General features: G+C 32.5%; 1 protein-coding gene across 2 annotated transcripts in view; it reads right to left on the bottom strand.

Annotated features, from left to right (window-relative positions):
- The window catches only part of LOC114330641 (probable RNA-directed DNA polymerase from transposon BS), a 212,038-nt gene that overhangs the window by 189,361 nt on the left and 3,822 nt on the right, over positions 1–18,855 (bottom strand). The gene's annotated exons all lie outside the window — the stretch shown is intronic.

Below are 18,855 nucleotides of genomic sequence, written 5' to 3'. Positions count from 1 at the left end.
GCGGAGATTCAGACCATTTCCTGGTGGTAGCAAAGCTGAGACAAAAGACGAAAGTAATGAAAAGGCAGAAAGACAGGAATTGGAGGTGGAATATCGCAAAATTAAAGGAAGCAAAAGGGATACAAAAGTATTAAGATGAAATAGGTACAAGAATTGCCGCACTGAATAAGGAAAGAGATGATGTCGAAGAAATATGGGGTGATATTAAGAAAGCAATTAACCACACGGCTGAGACTACATTAGGGACGAAGCAAATTACAAGAAAGAAGGACGGGTTCAATACAGAGTGTAAAGAAGCAGTTGAAGAAAAAGTAAAAGCACGAAATCAGTGGATGCGGACTCATAAAACTGAAGATAGAGACATGTACGAGCAAAAAAGAAAGAAAAGCAACAAAGTAATAAGACAATATAAGAGAAAACTCATGGAAAGTCAGTTGGAGGAAATTGAGGCGGAAAGTAAGACTCAGAACACCAAGAAATTCTACACAAAAATCAGAGAACAGAACAGGGGTTTCATACCAAAAGTAAATGGAGTTAAAAATAAACAAGGGCAAATAGTAACACAAGATCAACCATATATGGAAGTCTATATGGAACACTTCAAGGAGTTACTGGCAGAAAATCAAACAGAAGAGATTACATAAATGAAGGAAGAGTGGAAAATAATGGAACGAATGAGCCAACACTCGAAGAAGTAATCGAAATCATTAAAATTAACAAAAACGGAAGAGCACCCGGAAAATATAACATAAACAGCGAACTCATAAAACTAAGAGGGAAACCGTTGCATAGGGAAATACACAGACTGATAGTAAACATCTGTAAAGAATAAAAAATGCCAAAAGAATGGCAAACAGGCCAAATAATAACGATACATTAAAAGGGAAACCAACAAGAATGTCAAAATTACAGGGGAATAACATTACTGAGTACAGTATATAAGGTATTGTCAAACATAATACAAAGAATTACAGGGAGCAGCGGACAATAAGATAAGTCAATGTCAATGTGGATCCAGGAAAGGAAAATCCACAATAGATGCGATATACATACTAAAACAAATAATGGAGAAGGCGAACGAAGCTAACATAAACTTAGAAATACTTTTCGTTGATTTTAGACAAGATTTTGATTCCATCAAACGAAACCAACTATAGGAAATATTAAAAACGCTACAGGTACCGCCTAAATTAAGAAAACTTATAAAAATGACGATGAGCAATACCAGAGCGAGTGTAAAAACGCAAATAGGGGAAACAGAAGAGTTCTAAACAAACAAAGGAGTGAGGCAGGGTGATAGTTTATCCACAACACTATTCAACATGGCTATAGAATATATTACCAGAAAAATTAAAAAAGGTACACTCAGAAATAGAGGAGGTCAAATTTTAACATATGCCGATGACGTTGTGATAATGGCAAAGAGAAGAGATATATTAACGCAAATGGTAGAGGAACTCATTCAAGAAGGAAAAACAGTGGGTTTGAGTATTAACGAAAACAAAACAAAAATGTTAAGATTAGGAAAAAATCCTACTAATAATGAGGTCAAAGTGGAAAGATACAAATTTGAAGAAGTAAGTAAATATAAGTACATAGGAGTCATGCTGTCAAGTGATGGAACAAGAAAAAACGAAATAAAAGAGAAAACATTGGCAATAAATAGAACATTCCAAGCCAACAAAAAAATGATAAAAAGCAAAATATTAACAAAAAAAACTAAATTAAGGCTCTATGAAACGTTAATTAGACCGACATTAATGTATGGAGCAGAAGTGATGACAATGACCAAGACAGATGAAGAAAATTTGAGAAAACTGAGAGAAAAATAATTCGGGCAATATTAGGACCAATAAAAACAGCAGAGGGTGAATACAGGAGTCGAAGAAATAACGAAATAAATGAGGAATTGAAGGGGCAGGATATAGTCAGGAGAATAAGGAAACAAAGATTGAGGTGGCTTGGGCATGTATGGAGAGCAGGAGAAGAAGCGATTATAAACATAGTGACAAAGTGGTCTCCGCTCGGAAGGAGATGAAGAGGAAGACCGAGGTCCAAATGGCTGGAAGAGGTGAAGCGAGATCTAGAGAACATGGGAATTAGAAATGCAGAAAAAAAAGCAAGAGACAGAAGGAGCTGGAACCGGATATGTAATGCAGTTTAAGAAAAAGAAGAATGGAGGACTGATCCACCTCGAAAACATGGATCTAGAGAGCCTGTAAAGCTTTATTTTGATGTTGCTATTTTACGTTAGGTCTATAAAGATTGCTTTCGTTGTAATTAAGAGCCATTCGGTAGGATTTTGAAACAAGTTTCTAACCATAGCTGGTACTTACATTAATATCCGCCAGAAAGTATTTTCCAAAATCATATTCCATAAACATTTTAAATTGTTACAAAACAAGGTTACATTCACGTGAAGATATTAGAGGCCTACACGTTTTAAGACATGCATCTATGTTCGCGAACATAACTCTTCTTCTTTTTCTTGTGCTGTCTTCTAACGAAGGTTGGCGACCACTTCTTTAAACGCTTCTTTATCTTCTGCAACGTGAAATATCTGTTCAACACTGACGTTAGTCCAACTCTGATATTCCTCAGCCAAGATTTATTTTTTTTTCAAGCCCTTTTCCCCTCTACTCCTCCTTGCAAGATGACGTGTAGCAGAGAGTAATTATCGTTACGAAGTAGTGGCTCAGATACGATGCTTTTCTTATTTTAATTGTATTCATAAGCTCTCTGCCACGTCCAATTCCTTTTATCACTTCTTCGTTTGAGACTTTTGCAGTCCAAGGAATTTTCAGAATACGCCTATATAGACACATTTCGAATGCCTCCAATTTTTATACCGATTGAACTTTTAGTGTCCAAGCTTCTACCCCATATATAGTAGTTGCGACCAAACATAACATGTGACGAACCTCAATCTAATGGTCATACTCAAGTTCTTATTTGTAAACATTGACGTGTATTTTATACATCCTTTTCGAGCTATTTCAATTCTGACCTTTATTTTCTCATATTAATCTAATTATGAGTTTATAATTGCTCTGAGGTATTTACATATACTTGTCGACCCTCTCTAGCGGTTTACCCTCTAATGCCAGATGTATGTTGTCAACAGGGTTTTTTGAGGTCACCATTATATTTGGCTTTATTTATATTCATTGTTAGTCTCACTTTTTTGCTTCCTCTGTTAATGATTTCTAGGAGAATTTGTCTATAATATTCTCTGCCATGATTGCGGTATCGTCTACAAATCTTATGTTATTAATGATGCTCCCTCAAATTTTTACACCTTCAATTCTTTCCCATAGTGTCTCCTGAAATATTAGTTGGGAGTATAAAATAGACAATTGTGGCGACAACACGCATTCCTGTCTGACTCCTATCTGAATTTTCACTTGGCTTGTCTCACTATCTTTCACCCGTACGACAGCTGTTTTATTGTACTATAGATAGTTGATTAAATTAATATCCTTGGGATCTAGCTGTATGTGTTTCAATGCATATATGAGATTACCATGTTAACGTTTTGGAAATCTATATAACATAATATGAATACCTGTTTATTATCGGTGCCGCCCCAAATCCCGACAGCCAAAATCCCGACAGCCAAAATCCCGAGAGAGCCAAAATCCCGACGGCCAAAACACCAACACGCGAGAATCCCGACACACCAGAATCCCGACAGGCCAAAATCCCGATATGCAACAATCCTCGCATAAGTAAAAATTCCGACCACCACATTTTGAATATTTATTGTTTCCTTTTCAAATGCAATACCAAATCATATTATAGAGTATTGAAATTGCAATACTTACTAATAAGTACGGGTACTAAATTATTATATATATTAAAAGAAAAAAAAATATTTAAACACATTTTATAATATAAAAGCTATATTTACTGAAATGGAAGGTTGTAAGTGACATGATAATATCTATTATATGAAAGTAAACTTGAATTCAGGATTTGATTATACATATAATATTATTGGACTTATACTGGCAAAAAAATAATTTAATTCATATACCAATGTTAGAAATTTTATTTAGAAAATTAGTTCATATTAAATGGTAAATACTTTTGTTTAGTAACAAAAAATAAAAAACAGATGGCAATAAACAAAAAACAAGAAATAAATGTAGTTATATTATGTTAAAAAGAAACTTATCAAACCTGTCGGGATTATGGCCTGTCAGGATTTTGGCCTGTCGGGATTCTGGCGTGTCGGGATTTTGGCCGTCGGGATTGTGGCTGTCGGTATTTTGGCTGTTGGGTTTTGGGGTAGACCCGTTTATTAAATTCCCTGCATTTTTTAATAGTACCGTCATTGCGCACAATGCCTCTCTTGCTCCCATTCCACCTCTAAATCCAAACTGTGTGTTGTCTAATTATTGTTCTTCGCATTGTTTTTTCATATTTTTTGTTATTTTTTAATTTATATGCTGTTGAATACCTTTGAGTACCTAGTATTTTTAAAGTGTGGCTCATAAGGGTAATTAATCGGTATTCATGGCAAGATTAAGGATTTTGTTTTTTCTTCATTAGATACAATATTTCGGATCCATAATTCCAGTTTTCCGTCAAAAGCATTAAGACGATTCCAAATATTTAATTTATCGAATACAAAGCAGCTCAATTTCATCACAATTGAATCGCTTAGAGAGCTTTTGGTTTTTGGTCGATTTTATTTTTCTAGAAGAATTACGATTTAATCTCTTAACTCACAACTACAGTGGAAAATGCCCACATGATAATAGTTCTCTATAAATGGTGTTTCATTAATAATTATCCGTATAGTAACTGGAAAAACCTTAGCACAAAATACGAAGATTTAACCTAAAACACTTAAATAAAATGTGGTTCCTTACTGAGTTACAGGGTGTTTTATCTAAAAATTTAAATCTCTTTTTGCTCAGCATTTTAACACTATTCGACGTATCCTTTTCATACTTGGCAGGAAGTATAAGCACTGTACAAACTACTAAATTATGTTAAACAAACGTTTCTGTCTGTACGACGTACGACGGGGGAAAGTGAATAGTTGACCCTTTCCAAAATCTACGCCTATGTCGAAATTGCTATTTTAGTTCAATTTTTGGATTCTCTAATACTCCTATGAAAATAATATACCCTTCATTCGTAAAGATAAAGTCATTAGTTTTCGAGATCTTTGAAGTTAAAAATGAAACGACACGGTTATTTTGATTAAGGTGAAAGAGTAGCGATCAACAGGTAGCGAAAACGCGTTCCAAGATTGCGGCTGTAATTTTGAATATTTTTTCGATATATCTGGCACACGTATTCGTAATATAAAAAAGAATGGCGGTACAGAGCCCAATTTGAAAAATATATTAATATGTGGAAATTACTCTGTAATTAAATACAATATTAAAAAAGCGAGCCTGTACCGCCATTAACAAAAACGAAAAAATACAATTTCTTCAAATAAACTTTTTTATCCGATGCCTAGATTTTATGTCATTTTGGAACTACTAATGAAATAAAAAAATTTAGTAGTTCCAAAATGACACAAAATCTAGGCATCGGATAAAAAAGTTTATTTGAAGAAAGTGTATTTTCTTGTTCTTCTTAATGGCGGTACAGGATCGATTTTTTAATATTTTATTTAATTACAGAGTAATTTCCACATATTAATATATTTTTCAAATTGGGCTCTGTACCGCCATTCTCTATTATATTACGAATACGTGTGCCACATATCTCGAAAAAATATTCAAAATTACAGCCGCAATCTTGGAACGCGTTTTTGCTACCTGTTGATCGCTACTGTTTCCTCTTAATGTATTGTGTCACTTCATTTTTAGTTTCAAATATCTCGAAAACTAATCATTTTATCGTTACGAATGAAGAGTATATTATTTACATAAAAAGTATTGGAAAATCAAAAAATTACACTAAAATAGCAATTTCGTCAGTTGCGTAGAATTTGGAAAGAGTAAACCAGCCACTATCCTCTGTCGTACGCCTCTGGTAGTAGCTTGAAACGTTTATTTATCTTAATTTAGTAGGGTGTACAGTACTTACACTTTCTGCCAAGTATGATAAGGATACGTCAAATAGTTTTAAAGTACTGAGTACTGGGTACAAATAATTTTTAAATTTTAATCATATGAATCATATCATAAATTAATCAAAATAACTGTGCCGTTTCGTATTTAACTTCAAATATCTCGAAAACTAATAACTTTATCGTTACCAATGAAGAGTACCTTATTTACGTAGAACGTATTGGAGAATATAAAAATGGTACTAAAATAGTAATTCCTCCAGTGGCGTAGAATTTGAGAACGGTCAACCATTCACTATCCCCTGTCGTACGCCTCTGGTAGTAGCTAGAAACATTTGTTTATCATAATTTAGTAGGGTGTACGCACTTATGGGCGCATTTATTGCCAAATATGAAAAGGATACGTCGAACAGTTTTGAAATGCTGAGCCAAAATAATTTTTAAATTTTTAGATAAAACACCCTGTAACTCAGTAAGGAACCACATTTTATTTAAGTGATTTAGGTTAAAAGTTCGTATTTTGTGCTATGGTTTCTCCAGTTACTATATGGACAATTATTAATGAAACACCCTGTATAATAGTAACGTCTCTGTATTACTCCCATTTAAGATGACTAAGGACAGAAGCCACATAAATCGAAATTCACTAGTATACAGGGTGATTCATTAAGAATGTCCAATCTCCGCGTTGTAGATTCTACACCTCAAAATATGAAGATTTAACCCAAATAATTTAAATAAAATGTGGCTTCTTACTGAGTTACAGGGTTTTTTATTTAAAAATTTAATAACTGTTTTTACCAAGTGCTTTAAAACTACTTGACATATCCTTATCATATTTGGCAGATGATCTAGGTAAGTTAAATCCTACTAAATTATGATAAACAACCGTTTCTGGCTACTACCAGAGGCGTACGACAAGGGATATTGAATGGTTTACCCTTCCCAAATTCTACGCCACTGGCGGAATTGCTTTTTTAGCACAATATTTTGATTATCCAATATTTTTTATGTAAATAATACACTCCTCATTGGTAACTTTAAAGTCATTAGTTTTCGAGATATTTGAAGTTGAAAATGAAACGGAACAGCTATTTTGATTAATGTATTGTGCCCCTTCATTTTTAATTTCAAATATCTCAAAAACCAATGATTTTATCGGTACGACCAAAGAGTGTATTATTTACATAAAAAGTATTGGAGAATCGAAAAATTGTAATAAAATAGTAATTCCGCCAGTGGCTTAGAATAGGGAAAGGGTCAACCATTTACTTTCCCCTGTCAAACTCCTCTGGTTGTAGCCAGAAATTGCTTTTAACATATTTTATTAGGGTGTACAGTACTTACACATTCTGCCAAATACTGTAAAGATATACCAAATACTTTTAAAGTACTGGATACAAATAGTTAATATTTATGTAATAGGGATCATTGATTTAGAAATTTTTTTCTACAACCGTGTTAAAAATGCAATATTTAGCACTCCATACCAGAGTTAAAAATGCTACTTTAAGGCACTAGTGCTTTAAAAAATTTTTAAGGCACTGCAGTTCGTATTGACCGTATATGCAATTTTAATGTAATGTCAAAAAAATATAAAATTGGAATGTCAGTCAAGTTCAAATAAAAGTTTTTGTAGATATTGTCCTGTAATTACGATTGTAGAAAAAATATTGTATGATATGCGTGTTAAAAAGTACATTTTTAAGGCACTCATGTGAATTGCAGAACTCGCTTTCGCTCATTCTGCAAACTTTCACATGCGTGCCTTAAACGTGTATTTTTAACACTTATATCATAAATAACTATTAAAAATTTTGTACTTAGTACTCTAAAACTATCTGAAATATCCTTATCCTACTTTTAAAAAAGTGTAGGTACTGCACACCCTACTAATTTATGTTTAATAAACGTTTGTGGCTACTACCAGGGGCGTACAGGGTAAAGTGAATGGTTGCCCCTTCGTAAATTCTACGCCACTGATGGAATTACTGTTTTAGCATAATTTTTAGATTCTCCAACACTTTTATTGTAAATAACATATTCTTTATTAGTAACGATAAAATCATTAGTTTTCGAGATATTTGAAGTTAAAACTGAAAAAACGCAATACATTAATCAAAATAGCTGTGCTGTTTCATTTTCAACTTGAAATATCTCGAAAACTGATAACTTTATCGTTACGAAAAAAGAGTATATTATTTATGTAGAAAGTATTGAAGAATTGAAATATTTTGCTGAAATTGCAATTATGCCAGTGGTGTAGAATTTGAGAATGGTAAACCATTCACTATCCCCTGTCGTACGCCTCTGGTGGTAGCCAGAAACGTTTGTTTATCATAATTTAGTAGGGCGTACGGTAACTAAATTTTCTGCGAAGTGTGACAAGGATATATTACATAGTTATAGAGTAATGGGTAAAAATAGTTATCAAATTTTTAAATAAAACACCCTGTAACTCAGTAACGAAGCACATTTTATTTAAGTGATTTGGGTTAAATTTTAATATTTTGACGTCTAGGATCTACATCTCAGAGATTGGACATTCTTAATGAATCACCTTGTATATGGAACTTAATAAGGCAATAAGAACAAAAATAAGACAAGACATCAGAGATAACAATACCGAAAAAATTGATAACAAAAAGAAAAACATGAGTATAAAAGTGTTAAAAATTCGAAATAGTAAAGTGCGATAACAAGTACATCAGATAGAAAATAAAATGGAATCATTCTAAATGACAACAACCAGGGAGTAAGCATTGTTAAATTCAGAAGATTACAGAATTATACTCTTCCAGTGTAGCAAAACCAGAAACCCACGATATGGATCGAAGAAATCGAAATGTAGGATCGGAAACACCTGACTAACAAGGAATATATAACTGCCTTAGCACAGATGAGAAATAGGAAAACTCCTGAAGGCTACGGAGTAAGAAACTAGATGGTTAGAGCTGGAGGTCAAACTATTTTGGATGCAGTTAAAATCTTAATGAACAAGCGTCTCTTTGGGGGTGCTGTTCCAATCTCTTGGCAAAATTCTCAGGTACTTTTACCATACAAGAAAGGCGACAATCACAAACTCGAAAATTACAGACCAATAAGCCTAATACCATTTCCGTACAAACTGTTTACCAAAATTACCAACAGACTGTCAAATAGATTCGACAGTTATCAGCCTGTTGAACAAGCGGGATTCCGCAATCGAGAAAAAAACGAATGCTAAAAGGTTTCGATTATTTTAATTGCATACTAAATTGCGCGACGGGGTTAGATGTGCATTCTGATCTTTTCAGTAATGTCTGATTCACTTCGTTTAGTTCGTAGATTGACGGCCCCAAAGGAATGAACCAGGTTCATGAGATTTTGTAAGTAGGCTACCATAGAACACGTACAAATAATAAGAATACTTATCGAAAAGTGCAACGAATACAATGAACCTCTTTGTTTGGCATCTCTGGATTACAATAATTAGGCAATCGATTCCATAGAACTCTGGGCCGTATTAGAAGAAATGTATAACGCAAGGATTGGTTTCAGATATAAAATACTGCTAAAATACAGATACCTACTATAATGCAGCTATGCAAATAAATGTATGTGAAGGTCTAACAACAAGCAAGTTTTTAAGTTATTAAGCAACGAGTTAAATAGGCAGCCACTATCTTTCCAAAACTATTTACTCTTGCTTTAGAAGATGTGCTCAAGAAATTAAACTGTCAACCATGTGAAGTTTTGCCGATGATTTAGTACTTATATAATATACAGAGTGTAACAAAAATACAGGTCATAAATTAAATCACATTCTGGGACCAAAAATAGTTCGATTGAATCTTACCTTAGTACAAGTATGCACACAAAAAAAGTTATAGCCCTTTGAAATTACAAAATGAAAATCGATTTTTTCCGATATATCGAAAACTATTAAATATTTTTTAATGAAAATGGACATGCGGCATTCTTATAGCATGAACATCCTAAAAAAAGATTATATTGAAATTTGTGCAGCCCATAAAAGTTTTGTGGGGTTTTGCTCCCTTAAGCCCCCCCAAACTTTTATGTGCGTCATAATTAAATTATTTTTGTAGTACCATTAGTTAAACACAATGTTTCTAAAACTTTTTTGCCTCTTAGTGCTTTTTTGATAAACCAGTTTTAATCGAGATGCGGCTTCTTTTTTAATATGTTTACATAAAAATTTTATGGGGGTTTTGTTCCTTTAAACCAAATGTTTGTGTACGTTCCAATTAAACTATTATTGCTGTACCATTAGTTAAACACAGTGTTTTTATAACTTTTTTGCCTGTTAGTATTTTTCAGATAAAGCACTTTTTATCGAGATATGGCTTCTTTTTTAATATGGTTCAAAGTATACCTCAAACTGTAATTCATAAATAAATTTTCATATTATTACCAAGTCTCTAAAATCGTACTTAACAGTACACAAATATGTGGTGGATTTAAAAAAATATTCGAAATATCTCAAAAAAACTTACTTTTCGAAAAAGTATTAAGAGGCAAAAAGTTTTAAAACATTATGTTTAACTAATTGTGCCAAAATGATAACTTAATTGCAACGTACACAAAAGTTTGGGGGGGTTTAAGGGAACAAAACCCCTCATAAAATTTTTATGGGGTACACAAATTTCGCTATAATTTTTTTTAGATGTTCCTATCATAAGAATGTCACATGTCCGTTTGCAATAAAAAACCTCAAACAGTGTTCGATCTATTGAAAAAAATCGATTTTTTTTTTGTAACTTCAAAGGGCTGTAACTTTTTTTAGGTGCACATTTGTATTAAGGTAAGTTAGGTTCAATCGAACTATTTTTGGTCCCAGAATATGTGATTTAATTTATGACCTGTATTTTTGTTACACCCTGTATATTATATAAGCAACCAAACGGTGTAACTTATCTACATGTTAAAGGAGCTAAAACAAGAATCTGAGAAAACCGATAAACAAAAGTGATGACAAATCAAAATATCAGAATCGACTTAGATGGTAGTAAATAAGATCGAATGTCTCGACAAGTATAATATATACCTAGGTCACACGATCAAACTAGGCAAAGAGAATCAAACGGCAGAGATAACTAGAAGGATCCGAATAACTTGGGCAGCAGTAGGAAGACTCAGTGATGTATTGAAAAATAAAATATAACAATACATTTAAAGGAAAGGGTGTTCAACAGTTGTATTCTACCAATTGTGACCTATAGAGTGGACACCATGACTCTTACAGAGGTGTCAGCCAATAAATTGAGAACGACACAGAGAGCGATCAAACGAGCTATGTTATTAGTATCTCTGAGTGAACATGCGAAATAAGGATGTGCGAAGCAGAAAGAAGGTGGAAGATGTAATTGGAAGAATTGCGAAAATGAAATGGAACTGGGTGGGACACGTAACATGGCAAAACAACAAAAGATGAACGAGAAACATTGTATATTGGAGACCACAAGATAACACTCATAGTAGAGGAAGGCCACAGAAACGATGGCCAAACGACATCAAAGCAAAAATGAGGCGAAACTACCAAAATATTACACAAAACAGATAATAATGGAGTAATTATGGGAGGCCTTTGTCCAGGAATGGGTTCAAACAGACTGAAGAAGAAATAGATTAAAGATTATTGATTGTAGTATCATCTTTTTAAACAACTTACTACAAAAGCTACCATGCTGTTAGGGAAATATGTAGACCAGGACATATTTCTTTGGAATCCTGTGGTTTCTCTGCTCATACAATCTGTAGACTGTACAATATTCACAAGTGCTTGTACACATAGGAATTTTCAACATATTGTATTGAATTTAGGGATGTACAATATATATGTAATGATATTTATAGGAATAAGGACAGCTGTGTTGCTCTAGAATAAAGTATTTTATTAAAACATGTTTTAATACAACATTTACAATATTTACCTAGAATAAAGAAACGACATTTAATGTCAATATTCCCAATCTATGATTATTTCTACAAATAAGTGAAAATAAAAGTTTCATAAATGCTTGACATTTCATAAATGACGACGTCTGTCAATCCAATCTCTTCTCAGCTAGTGACGGTTCGGCAGGCCAGGAGTGTGTTCCGAATTTCTAACGTTGGCTGACTGCGTTCCAATTTGAAATTCCAATTTGAGATGACATCTTGGAGCACAGCAATATTAAAATGATGAAAGTATAATATGTAGTTTCATTACATCATCCTTCCCAAAGGTGAAAATATTCAAATATTTTCGTTACCATCTTCATCTTGACCTTCTTCCTGTATAGGGAATGGAACCAGCTTCGAGATATGGAATAGATTAGAGTCTGACTTCTTCCGATTCATATTTACTTTATAAATGGAATTTGATAGTTTTTCTGTTATTTCATATGGTCCAATTTTTAATTCGTCCAATTTTTTTCGGTTTAACCTGTTTCCATTTTCGACAAACACCAAATCACCTATGTTGAAGTCCACATGTTTACGGTTCTTGTCATAAATTTGTTTATTATATTTGTGAGATCTTTTCGTTCTTTCTAAAGCAAGATTTTTGTTTCTTATCCAATCTTTTTCTGAATCTACTTCTTTCAGTTCAGATGGCAGTGTTGTTACTTTTTTGCCATACATTAAATATGATGGTGAGAAACCAGTTACAGTATGTTCGGTATCATTGTATTTGCCCACACATTCTTGTGCTATTGTTGTCCAAGCTTTTTTTTCTTCTGTCTCGTTAATTCTACACCTAATTTTATTAACCAGGGTTTGATTTAGTCTCTCATTGAGACCATTAGAAAAAGGAGAGTTAGCAGCAGTGAATATTAGTTTCGTAAACTTTTTCTCTAAAAACTTTTTAAAATCATTTGAATTTATTCCTGGATATTGGTCTGATAGAATCATTTCGATTTGATCATTTTCTGGAATACTATTTACAAGTTTAATGAAATCATTTGCAGTTTGAGTTTTCGATGTCAATATATATGCATATCGTGTGAAGTGGTCTACTAGAATATGTAAATATTTTTTTGTAGAACGGGAACCTCCAAAACCTCCTACTGTGTCTATACTGACAATGCTGAAAGGCTTTGTGGCTGGTCCCAAATGTGACATTAATCCGAATTTTTCTAATCCCCTTGATTTATTTCTAATGCATACTGAGCATTTTTGGCAGGTTTCTCTAATGTTTTTTGTTAAGTTTTTTGCTGTATAATATGTTCCAATCATATTATGCATTTGTTTCACTCCTATGTGACACAAGTTTCTATGAACGTTTTTTAAAAATTCTCTACTAAAGTCTTCAGTCAAAAGGATTTTTTCTCTTCCTTTTATATTTTTGTAATAAACATTATGTTTATTTATTAATTTATACTTATTTTCCTGTATGTCTATATTTTTTTCTTGATCTTCCAGTATATCTTGGATAGTTATTGAATTTACAATTTTTAACTGTTCCTCAGTATTTTTATCTGGGCCTAGGACAGGATTTCTGCTAAGGCAATCAGCTTCTAAGTTATGTTTCCCAGGACAATATTTAACATCAAAATCATATTGTGATAAATAATATGTTAGATCTCCTAGTTCCTCATCAGTCCTAGATTTTATATTCATATTTTCTAATGGTTTATGATCAGAAAAAACAGTAAATTTCTTACCAATTAAGTAATGTTGCCAATACCTAACACATTCTTTAATGGCCAAACACTCCAAGTATATGGCCTTTTTTCTTTTTTGAACTTCATTTAATTTTTTTGAAAAATAAGCCACTGGTTTTTCTTCTTTGTTTTCCTGTGGTTGTTTTAATACCCCTGCTACTCCCAATAAGCTGGCATCAGTATAAATATGTATTGGTAGATTTGGATCAAATATAGTTAATACAGGTTGAGTTAACAATATGTTTTTTAATTTGTCAAACGAATTTTGGCATTCTGTAGTCCAAATAAATGGTTGTCCTTTTCTCAACAGGTTGTGTAATGGGTTCAATGTTATTGCAATGTTTGGCACATATTTGTGGTAAAAATTTATCTTTCCTAGAAATTGTCTTACATGTTTTTGTGTTCTAGGTATTGGAAATTCCTTTATTGAAATTAAGTTGTCCTTCAGTGGTCGTACACTATTATTTTGTATTATATGACCCAAGTATTTTACAGATTCCGCAGCAAATGTGCATTTTGTAAGCTTTAATCTGAATCCTTCACTTTTGATAGCTGTAAATAGTTGTGTTAGATGTCTGATATGTTCTGAGAATGATTTTGAAAAAACTAGTATGTCATCTATGTAGCTCACTGCAAAGTCAGCAAGTTTGTGTTTTCTTATTATATTACACATTATTCGCTGAAATATAGCTGGGGATGTTTTCAGCCCAAATGGTAAACAAGTCCACTGAAAATGTCCCTCTTGTGTAACAAATCCTGTTTTGTATCTATCTGTAATACGCATAGGAATTGACCAAAATGCAGAATTGATATCAAGGGTTGAGAAAAATTTACAGTTTCTCGTCTTTTGCATTAAATCTTCAATATGAGGAAATGGTTGTGATTGTGGCACAACAATTTTATTCAGGTCTCTAAAATCAATGCATAATCGTGATTTTGTATTTTCCTCTCTCTTGTAAGCTAATGTAACTGGTGCTGCGAAGGGGCTGTATGATTCTTCGATTAGCTTTTTGTCTAATAGCATTGCAATTTGCTTTTCAATTTCCTTTCTATCCTCAATTGAGTTTCTATATGGCCTTCTGCTGCAATATTTTTCTTCTAATAAATCAATGTGTGCTTCATAATCCTTTACTGTTCCTACATCATACTTATCTTTGGCAAATATGGATTTGTTTTCATTTATTAATTCATCTATTCTTAATTGTTGATAGCGATCTAAATGGTTTACATAAATTTCAAAAATTTGATTTTCAAAGTGTTCATTAAAATTTATTAAATGTTTATTTCCCATTTCATTTGACATATCAGATACCTTTGAATTATCATTTGTTTCCTTAGAAGCAAATATTATTTCTTCATTAATTTCCTTAGAAATTTTAGCATTTGTTTGAAAAGTTTTTTCTATTTCCTTAGAAATAGTATCTATATGTATAGGTGGTTTTTGACTTATTTTCAGGTTTTCATCTTGACATAAATAAAAATTTTTTATACAGTCTAAACCAATTAGAAAATCATAATCAAAATTATCCTTGTCAATCACAAAGACTTCAGTTTCTTTTTCTACGTCAAAAATTTTTATACTTAATTTGACCATTCCATTTGTTTTTTTAAGGCCATTAATAGTTTTTAAATTAGTACCTCTAGGATTAATTAGTCTTTCATTATTTATTTTCAACAATTTTGAATTTATTAATGAGACATTTGAACCTGAATCATATATTCCAAAAATCTCAAAATTGCTATTCAGTACTAATTTTACTTTTATTAATGGCAACACTAGCAGTTTTTTTGATTTTCATTTTGTAGTTCACATTCTATTTCTGAGTTGTTGATAAGTTGAATTTGACTATCTTTGTCATTGTGATTATCTTTTGCCTTATACCAACATGCTGATTCTAAGTGGTAACGTGTTCCTTTTTTAAGCTTTTCACAAATACTGCATATGTGTTTTTGTTCTTTGTATAATCTTTGGCTGGTTTTGTATTGTTTTTCTTCAACTTTTTCTTTAAAATCTAAGAATACTTTCTGTCTTTTACCTTGCTTGTTTACCAAGTATTCATTCTTGTTCAACTCACTAAATAGATGAGTAGTTGAAATCAATGAATATTTATCAAGTTTATTCATTATGTCGTCTGGCAAACCTAATACAATAAGGTTTATTAATGTGTCATTGTCGATTGTTTTATTTACTTCCAATAATAATCTTTCTTTTTTTGTTGCATATTCTATAAGAGAACCACTTTGATATTTGAATGTGAATGCGTATTTGATTTGAGACCAACCTTTCTTTTCATATGCATCACAAAAGTTTGTTTTCCAAATTTTCCAATCTGATTGTACTGTGTATTTAATTATCATGCTACTGTACCAATCTAAACATTGTTTTTCAAGTAAGTATTTTAATGACTCTATTTTCTGTTCATCATCTATGATTTCAAATCGTTCGCACTCTCTCTCAAAGTCTTCCATCCACTGACAAGCATTCGGTATTTTTATAGAAAATTTTTCAATCAAAAAACTTTCAGTTACTCTGCTTAAATTTTTTATTGATGGTATTTCTTTTTCATAAGTAGCAACTACAGATTGTGTTTTCTCATCTAAATACTGTTCCCCAAATTGTAAATTCTCACCATCATCTAAATATATCTTTCTCATTTCAATATCTAATGGTACCCATAAATTTCTTTTTTGACCTCTTTTTTTCAAAGAATTTTTTACTTTCATAAATACATTAGATTTCGCTAGGTATGTATGTTTATTTACCTGCTTGAATTCTTCTGGGAGCTCAAAAACACGTCCATCTGGAGTTTCAATTGCTGTTATACATATTTCATTCGTTTTTCCATCTGCGGATCCCTGTATTGTAAACTGGAACTTTAATTTCTCCATTTTTTTGACTAGTAATGTCGTTTTGTAATGATATTTATAGGAATAAGGACAGCTGTGTTGCTCTAGAATAAAGTATTTTATTAAAACATGTTTTAATACAACATTTACAATATTTACCTAGAATAAAGAAACGACATTTAATGTCAATATTCCCAATCTATGATTATTTCTACAAATAAGTGAAAATAAAAGTTTCATAAATGCTTGACATTTCATAAATGACGACGTCTGTCAATCCAATCTCTTCTCAGCTAGTGACGGTTCGGCAGGCCAGGAGTGTGTTCCGAATTTCTAACGTTGGCTGACTGCGTTCCAATTTGAAATTCCAATTTGAGATGACATCTTGGAGCACAGCAATATTAAAATGATGAAAGTATAATATGTAGTTTCATTACATATATTTAGTGGAGAATAAGAAAATATAAGAAAAAGTTGGATTTATAGTTAAACCGTCAATTTTTATAGAGCTATAAAATTCAATTAACATGCCTTGTCTTAGGAGCAGATTTACTAGTTATACTTTTAGACAGGATGACAACAGATGGAACCAGCTATTTATATAGTGGAGTCTTGCTCAGTGCCGGATTAACCAATAGGCAAAGTAGGCAGTTGCCTAGGGGCCTCGGCCTCAAATGGGCCTCGCAGGCCCAAAATGAAAAAATAATAATTAGATTTAAATAAAATTGTAATATGTTGAAAAATTCAAATATCACGCAATGCCACAAAAGTTATGGTGGACATATAAAACTACATTACAATGGATACTTTTGTTCACATAGATAGCCTATATTGTGAGAATAAGTCGCTAATGAATGCCGTTTGGTAGAAGGAACAGTACTGCCTGTCAGTCGACACAGTTTCTTAGAAAAGTAGTAAAAGCAAGAGCAACAAATGAGTCAGCGTCCCCTGGCTACCCTCTTCTTTATTACCCGTGCCTTTCGCTACATGTCAGGCAAATACAATGGTCTCCAGGCTCATTCATCTAAGATTAACAAACTTGAAATTTACATTTTTTGTGCCGCACGCTCGCTTTAGTTGGAGTAAGTGCTGCTAAAAGTTGCGTTGGACCCGTTGGAGCAATATCTTATTTTGAATTTGTTTAGTCCGTGTACAACTTGTTTTTAGCCTAGACCCACCGTTGGAAACCTACGATCAAATGCTTAAATGAAACTCAACTAAGCAATCCCCTTAGCCATGATCTAAACTTTGTCCTTAAAAGAACAGGCAGCACTAGATGGACTTAACAGCAACAAGAGCTTTATCTTAAAAGTTACAACGCCTTCAAATCTGCTCTTCATACTCTTGCTGAAGACCCTAATCAGAAAGCTGAAATAGTTCATGAGGCTAAGTTTTTGTTGAAAGAAATGTCAAAACAGAAACATTCATAATGAATGAGTTTTGAGCAACAATCAACTCATCAGCGCTGTCAGTAAATCATTACTGAGATGAGATTGAACTTGAAACTGCAGTTCAGCTTCTAAATTCACTTTTGGAGTTCTTAAAATCACAAAGAGATAATTTTGCTTACTAGTATACGAGCAGAAGGCCTGCGATCTACTCTGAATATTCCGACGACAGCAAACAAATGCGAGCATGAAAACTGCATTTTGATGATGCTAATTCCAATGAAGTTTTTCTACAGGGTGGAGAAAAGTTAAAGGTTGAAAGTTGAAAAAAATCTACCTATTTTGGATAAGCTAATTATTGAGTTGAGTCGTCAGTTGACAGCGGCCGAGTCAGTGAACTCAGTATGTGTATTGGTGTTTTGTGTGTTTTTCCAAAACCGAGTGATACTCAAAAAAGGAGTGTGTTTAAAAAGTACATGAAAACTATACTGATGATATTGCACCTTAAATTTAAGATGAACTAGTGCAGTTCAAATATTTTATAGTCCATCTTCAGGACTTGTAGCGAAAACAATTTATTCCTGCTTCCTAGTCTTTTTGGGTATTTATGAAAACAAATTCAAATCGAAGTTTCGAAATTTGTCAGTAATCGGTCATTTTCAAAAATCAAAATGGGAAATCAAAAATGAAAATTATTAAAAATTATCGCAGTTCAACATTGGCACAAAACAGACTAGCATTTCCCTCAATTATGGCTATTGAGAATAATGTGCTCGAAAATTTGGAATTTAAAGATATTTTAAGTAGTTTTGTTTCTATGAAACTCAGAAAACTTGCTTTATTATAAGGCTTTGAAAACTCAAACTCAATTTAATACATAATTATTTATTATTACATAATTACATGTAATGATGGATATTACTCACGATGATGAAGT

This window comes from Diabrotica virgifera, chromosome 2, assembly GCF_917563875.1.
Source record: "Diabrotica virgifera virgifera chromosome 2, PGI_DIABVI_V3a".
NCBI classification, from domain to species: domain Eukaryota; kingdom Metazoa; phylum Arthropoda; class Insecta; order Coleoptera; family Chrysomelidae; genus Diabrotica; species Diabrotica virgifera.
The sequence above is the reverse complement of the archived record's forward strand: the minus strand, read 5'-3'. Positions and strand labels throughout refer to the sequence as shown.